The following is an 8680-nucleotide window of genomic DNA, read 5'->3' as shown; positions in this document are numbered from 1 at the left end:
TACCTGTAGGTCCAATGATCTCACTTTCGGAATGTTTTGAACGATTTTTTTTTCATGTTATGATTATTACATAAAGCAATTTACATATAGTATGCGAGCATAGAAAATGCTGATAAAACTATTAAAACAAATATTGTTACTTTTGAAATCTTGGTTAATTTAATAGTTAATTTCAAACTACTTCGAAATCTATACTAAAGATGAATGTGTGTTTGTATTGGCGCTCTACAGACCAGATCTGTTGACCTACAGCTACCAAATTTGGGCACTTACTATATACTTGAAGCGTAAAAATATGCAACTCGGATCAATTTTTTAAAATTTTAATTAAAAATTAATCTTAATTTTGGCGTTTTCCCGAGATAACTTCCGAAAACATTGCAACACAAAAAATAAGTTTTACATTGTTTCAAAAATTTAAAAAAAAATTATATTCTAATGATACCAATTTAATAATAGTGAAAAATTTTGCTGAATTTTACCATTTTTTAAATATATATATAGTCTAATTTCCAGCAATAGATAGCCAATAACATTGTTGCCCTAAAGTTCAAACTAGTTTCATTGTTTCATCAGCTATCTGATTGCACGTTTTTCTTCCATTGTTGACAGTCAGAGAAGAAGGATTTTATTTGATATCTGTGCAGTTTACGAGACGTATAAAAAATTGGTATCAATACCATGAAATTCATGAGAAAAATATGAACTACACATTTAGATCTCAATAGTACCATGATGCCATGAAACTGGTCTCCATTAGAAAGTTTCATATACATAATGAACGAATCATATGCAAGACAATTAAAGTAACACATTTTAAATGTTTCTCAGTTTCACTGTATCCTGGATATGAAATATCTAAATAATCCAGCCGAATTTAAAGATAATCAATATCCTCAGTGAATCAGCTGGTCGCGAAATGAGGCTAGGAGAGAAATAAGAATAAGGAATTTCAACATCTAGAAAGTATTCAAAGAAACTGCATTCAAACCAAGGCAGATATGTAATTTCATTTGATTTTTCTTAACCTTTCGCATTTAATAAAGCAAAATATTATAAATTTTAAGACTTTTTTCCCCAGTCAAGGCGGAAATATTCTTAGAACCTGATTTGCGATTTCACACCTCTGTTGCAAGATTTCAGTGACTCATTTTGAATCACGTCCTTGACAATTAGCACGCGGTTCTACTTTATTTCTTCATGGTTCATGGTCTTCCTATTTTATTAAAAAATAATAATTCTAGTTTATGGCACAATACACGAATGAATCTTTATTAGTAATTGGCTTAGGGTAGGCATTGAGCAGAACGATTCGTGTCACAAAATATTCTTATAATTCTCTCTAATATTCTTATAATTCGTCTCACAAAATATTCTTATAATTTGTTTCACAAAATATTCTTATAAACTTTTTCTAGAATAATTCATACAATTCTAGATAAATTACTTCAAAAAACAATAATTTTTTGAAATTTTTACAATTTATTAAAATGTGATATAAAAAGTGAAGTTCTTGGAATTCTTTAATAATTTTCTGAAAAACTTGCATTGCATTATAATGTATTTTTTTTTTAAAATACAGTGGAAAGAATGTGTGTGAATTTCCCAAACTTCATTGAATTGCTTTAATATCAAACTATTAAATGAAACTTCGGCAGATTCAAGAATTAGAAGATCAAGCAGCATCATCAAGATATAAACGAGGAAATTTAGAGAGTAAGAAGACGGACTCTCCTTATCTGCATTTACTTTAAAAGTCTGGCATGCAGGCTACAAATGACAAAATTATCTGCATGTAAGCTTCAAATTCCAAGCAGATTTAGTCATTTTGGGCATATCATAATAAGTGGTTATTTTAGTTGTATATTTCAACATAACTTGAACTTAATAAAATTGTTAATGATTATTTTTATTTTATTTTATTTATTTGTGGAAGTATCTGATGCTTATTGTTCCAAAATATAGAACTCGACAAAATTTTAAATTTATCTATAGCAAAAAGCAGCTGCAATCAGATGAAATGAAATAACTATCGAGCAGATGCGGATGATTTCACCTGCTTCTGAGTAAATGGCATTCTTCATTTTAATAGCTATCGCTTACGGTCATTCAACCATTAAGAATCGTATTACAACTTTAAACATTTTGTTTTGATACACTAAAATTCATAGCACAGTCAAATAACCATTATTAAAAGACCTTTTTTGTTTTGTTTTCACTTACTTCACTTTCGCTTATAAATGGTAGATATTTTCTGAAAATATTGCTGGAAAATATCAAGAGAAAAAATAGTAAAAAAATACGGGTACGCTTAAAAGGTTTTAATATTATACAATCAAGAATATTCCTTTGTATAAAACGAAGGCAAAATTATAAACTGACTGCGCGTTGTGTAAGTCGGAAGAAGAAAACACTCCTGTTTATTTCCCAATTTTTTAAGCTTACGTTTACTTGTTACGTAAAGTATGATGCATGCTTTTTAAAAATATTAAAAATACATTCTAAGTTTGGTATGGAGCTATAACAGATGATTAGTTAAATTTAAAAAAAATAAAAGAGGAAAGTTATTTTTTACTTCTTTAGAAAAGTTATAGAAGGAAAGATGTTTATGCGAATTGTTAATTTTTAACATACTTTCTTTATACTTTATCATATTTTAGTATTTACCATTAATATTTATTTTTCATCATTATGTTTCATTGAATATTGAGTAGAAAATAATATTTTTTCGTCAGTAATAATTTAATTAATTTTGGTAAAAAAAATCAATTTTTATTTATACAATTAATTAATCCTTAAGTTTTTCTATAATATTTAAGTAAATATGTCAAATATAAATTAGCTTATATACGAATTTAATCAGATATGAATTGGAAATTGCTGAATTCAGACCATTTTAATAATTAAAAAAGCTTAATTAAGCTAATTATAAAAGATAAAATAAGAAAAGAATAATATAATATAAAAATATGTGATGTAATTATCATCCATACGATACGTTTAAAATGATTGAAATTATTAAAGTTTTTTTATTTATTTATTTAAAAGCGTAGTAAATTGACAAATTGAAATAAACAATTACACATCTAAGTTTTTAGTGGCATTCCAAAAATTTGAGCATTTCAGACTCCAATAAGCATAATTCGCATCGACTTTCTAATAGCGAAAGATTAAAATTAACGCATGTGAAAACCATTTACTATTTTAGCTGATGTGAAAATATGACTGGCATTTTCAATATTTCCATCCTACTTTCTTTACAAAAGTAATAAGCTGTATGAAAATAAAATAAAGAAATTATAAATATTTCTTGGGTATATTTATACATCATATTTATTTTAAATTACATTATAAAAAAATTTAGAATAAATATGAGGTCAAGAATTTAGTGCTATTCTACGAATTGTTTAGTATTTCTTTCTTCTTCTTCTTTTTGTTTTCAGTATCCATTGAACATTGAATATTCAAATACGCTTCACCACTGATTGTTAGATCGACTTAAGGTGAATTCTGAAGGTTGTTGACTATTTTTCAACACGTGATCATCAAGTTCGACCTCTGTAGGTCACTACTCTTGCAGTTGATAAGTATTCACGACAGGCAAAACCTTTGTAGATTGCAAAGGCATAGCTGACAAAATAGAATTGCTTTGTCAAGGTTTGAACTGAATTAGACAATTCTCCAAACCCATTATTGAAGCAGTTTATTAACAAATAAATACATACAATTGTACATTAACTAATTATTTATATAGAAACTAGCTGACATGCTCGGTGCTGCTCGAACTTTAAATATTCTTGGGTTAAGTACTTTTAAAATAAAAATTAATTTGGCATAAATTGATACGATACACATAATACGACTTGATCTTACCACATTATTTGAATGACTGTTCTTGGACCTGGGTCACCAGTAAATGAAAGAGTATATCAGTTCTTTTAGACACACCGTTAAATAACTATATCCATCCAATTTTTTAAAAAAATCCACAAAATATGAAACAGAAATAAAATAAAAAAAATAATAGTATTAAAGTTGATCAGAATCTTACTGTTAATCGTCTTCATTAAATTTTAGAAGAAATGATAAAAACTGAAGAAAAAATTGAACAGAAAAGAATATAAGTTATACTAGTATAATAAATTTCTCCGAAGCTTACTGCAGAAAAGAGGGAAAATTTCGATTTATTTATCATTTATTGAACATCGAATTGACTTCTACAATTTCCATAGCTGACGGTATTCTTTCTGTTGTCTTATGAAATAAATGTTCAAATTTTGATTGAAATCGGATTACTTCTTTAGAAGAAGATGGAGAACACACATATACCGGGTGCGGCATAAATTTGTGCAAACTTCAAAAAATCATAATAAAAAAAGTAACGCTCGAAAAAAATTGTGGTTTGTGGGAATATATTCAGAGAGCCTTTGGATTTTGTTATTTCCATTAAAAAAAGTGTATATAGAAAATGACCGATAGATGGCGCTCACACATCATACCGAGACAGTTTATGCAAATCAGGAAAACAGAGCACAGTAACTTTATAGTACATTTTATTTTAAAGCAAAAGATGCTCAACATGACAGCCACCACAAGGTATTAAGCTAGTGAGGCGTGTAACATGTCGGCATCGCTGCCACCAACGACCAATTGAATGGCATCTTTCAGTTCCATCAAAGTGGCAGGAAAGCTCCGGTAGACACGAGACTTCAGGTATCCCCACAACCAAAAGTCCGCTGGAGCAAGATCTGGCTCTCATGAGGGCCACTCATTCTTACATTCTTGGCTTATCACTCCGTCCTCAGTGAATGTGTCTAGGAGGAACGTCGTAACGGAACTAGCAACGTGGGGCGGAACACCATCCTGCATGAAGGTGACGGAAGATAACGCACGTCTTTGCTGCAAAGCAGGCATAACATGGTCTCGCAAAAGCCTAAGATAGCGTTCTGCAGTGACGGAACAGGTTTTTCCAACCGGATACAGGACAACGCTCTTCAAAAAGAAAAAGAAAAAAAAAAAAAAAAAAAAAAAAAAAAGGCCTAGAATAAAGGACGCAATCAAATCGCACGAAACAGTCACATGCGGAGAATGTAGTGGTTTGGTCGTGATCATTTTGACGTAAAGATCATATACTAAAACTCCTCTAGCTTGCTGCATTTGTTACCGGGTTCAGATACTAATAGAAAAATATTCTGTTAGTGTCTGATCCAAAATAAAAACCTGATTCAATAATACTAAAATGTAACATATAAAAGACGATAAACTCGCAAAACAATAATGCATACATGCGATTTTTAAACTCAATATGATGGCATGAGAAAAAAAAGGATAATATACCAGAAACCATTTACTTTTACTAAACCACTAATGGCCATTAGGGCGATACAATCATATTATGCCCGAGTGTTACTTGCCACTGTGATAGTATACGACATATTATGAATAGTAAAAATCAAGAAGGAGAATTTTTCAGAAGCAAGTTTTCTAAAATTCAATTAATCGTTTTTTTTTAAAATTGTTAACAGCTGTTTATGTACTATAAAGAAAAAAAAAAAAAAACAAAAAAAGGGAATTTTCATTTAAAATTCATACTATTTTAAGAATAATCCGAGGCAATAAATCTAAAAAAAAAAGTTAATCAGAAATGAAGGATTTAAGATCAATCCTGTTCAGGCTAATTCTAAAATTGTAATTATTTAACTTCTATATGCATAGTTAATTTTTAGCTAATATTTTAAAAATGAAATTGAATGTATAATTTTGAAAACTAGTAAAAGGGACGTTAATATTTTATTATGAAAATAACTGTAGAAAATCTTACGAACACCAGTTGAGTTTCTTATGCCTAATTAATTTTCTTATGTAGGTAATATATATATTTTTATACAAAGTGTTTTTTAACAGCACAAGATGTTCTCCAATATCGCTACACATTTACACAACATTTTGTATAGAATTCGAAATACTGAACATTCGTATATTTCGTACGGATTCTTGTACTAATAGGGTTATTTCTTTTCTCGTACGTCATGAATTTGATGAATTTCATTTTTTTATTTTTTATGTTGAAATATCCTGATGATGATGAAGAACATTTTTTTCCATTTCCATCATCAAAATAAGACGTTAATTTAAGTTAGGAAAATTAATTAGGCATCATTAAAAAAAGCCTTGATAAAAGATTTTATTTAGCAGACTTGAGTTATTAATAGCAAAGTCATAAAGAAAAATAATATTATTTCCATGTAAATGATAATATTTTAACTATTAATATTCTGTATTGCAGATGAAGGTCACTGAAAACATTTCCATTACGGAAGACGAATGAATTTCGTTCTCGCAAGCGAATTAGAACCTGTTTTCTCGCCTGTTCGTCATTCTAACTGAAAGAAATTTTCCCGCTCTTTAATGTTCGCGAAATCAACCCTCATTGCTATCGTCTGTTAGAAAAAGAAAACTCATACCATATATATCTATCTATAAGCTGCTTAAAAAATGCTTATTTTTCAATTGATTTTTTTATATTCTTATCATTTATGTTTGTCTAAAGTATACTTAAGTAACTTCTATGGCTTTTTTTGTTTATTTGTTTTGTTTTCAAGTTTTCTATTTCTCTTATAAAAAACAAATAACAAATGGCTTATATTAGAAAATTCTTGTAAAACATATTTTTTTCATTTTCACGGTTCATTTCAGTATAACCGTAATATTTGTTTTTTTCATTCAACAGAAAGTACACGATTTAGATGCAAAACAAAGTAATTTTATGAAGGGAAAAAAAATGCTTAAATGCAACTTACACTAATTGATAAGGATGTTTTCAGCAGTTTTGGTTTCAAAATAAGTTTAACAAGCTGTTACAAGGTTTTTAAAATCTTGAAGCGTGAAATGAAAAATTTGTAGAAATAGGTTAGATCGAAACGATTCTGAATATTCAAAAATAGAATTTTTAAAAGAATTTGTTTATTTTACATTTAGTGTGTGGAGTTTTTTTTTTCCGGCATCAGTGATTTAAAAACAATTTAGAAATATGTTTATCGATATAAAAAAAAAGAGAGAGAGAAAAATGTTAATATTTTTTATTTTTATTTTTGGTGGGAGTATAAATTTAACATAAAAATTTTTTCAGTGTGTTTTCCTTTGAAATATTGAATGAAAAGCTTATAAAATATGGCTTACTTAAAAATAATTTATGGTCATTGCATTTATTAAATTCGGCATAACAACAAATTATTATTTTTTTTTCACAGTTGGGAAGCATTCAACTACAGACCGATTTTTCAAATAAAAAATTAATCATTCGCAGCTGTGCTGTAAAAAGTAGTTAATTTCTTGGTAGGTCACAAAACACGATATGTCTAAAATCATTATAAAAGTACTTTTAAATCGTTGCTACTAATTTGCAGTTAAAATGTTTATTACTTACAAAATATTAATTACTTAAATTTCAAAAATATTTGATTGGAAATGGAAACTGTATGAATATACTATTTAAAGGGATTTGGTGTACAATACCGAACTTTTTTAAAAAAAGAAAAAATTCCACGGCTCCATTTCCGTCAGAAAAACTTAAATCGCCTACATGTTGAAAAATGTTATAAAGGAGTATCTTCATCATGTTTAATAGTTTAAATCATGCTCCACATAGTGAAGCAACTATTGTTTTAACGAAACTGGTTGATAATTTGTTTAATATAATTTCATTTGTTGAAGAATTGTTATACCAAGAAATCAAAAATTATCAAATAATTGCTCAATTTTCTTAAACATGAATTGAAAATGCTGATGTTGTTAACATTTGGGTTGAAATATTCAAAATGAAGATGTGAAAATGATTTACCTAGTCTTGATAAAACTATTTAAATCTGTTTTACTTTCTTCCATTGAACCATTTTTTAAAGTATTTTATTATTTGGCTAATATGATGATAAATGAAGAGCATTGCTGAGAATGAATAGTATGTATGCTGACCAGACCACAAACTTATATTTATTTTCTTTAAATAAAATTGCAAATAAAGTTTCGAGGTCAGAAATTTCTACAAAACTCTATTGTTTATGTAAAATTTATTAAATTAGTGACGTCTTACCAAAATTCCCTACTTCCCATGAATCTTTATCTTCCTGATTTCAAATTAAAATAATTAATCAAGATAGTTAATTAAATCAGTCCCCATAATAAGGCTCGTGCAAGTAAATTCATTAAGATTCTCTATTCTCCCATAAATAATCAAAATTTTATTTCTTTATTAATAATTCAATCATAACAATTAAATAAATATACCAAATTTCAGGATGTTATAACTTTAGGCTCTCGTTGATTCTTACTATTCCATTAGTAAACAAATAAATAAAATAAACCCAAAATATTTATTCATAACAACTAAATAAAAATCTAATTAAATATAATTCTTCATAATCAAGCAAATATTAACAAAATTAATTTTTAAATGATTTTTGTAACTATTTTGGCTACAAATGAGAAGAATTTGGAATAAATTCAACCTGTAAAATTATTACAATATCAGAATTTTTCTTAGCCCGATTTATAATTTGAGATGTCCTGATTTAACAGATCTTCTGATTTTTCAAAAGACAGTAAATTTCAAAGAAATACAGCTATCGGAAGTTTTGGGAGGATGTAACAAAATCTATTTTAAATCAGGTTGGGTAGGCTTAGC

The sequence above is a fragment of the Argiope bruennichi genome, chromosome 1 (assembly GCF_947563725.1).
Source record: "Argiope bruennichi chromosome 1, qqArgBrue1.1, whole genome shotgun sequence".
NCBI lineage: Eukaryota > Metazoa > Arthropoda > Arachnida > Araneae > Araneidae > Argiope > Argiope bruennichi.
Note: the sequence above shows the minus strand (reverse complement) of the source record.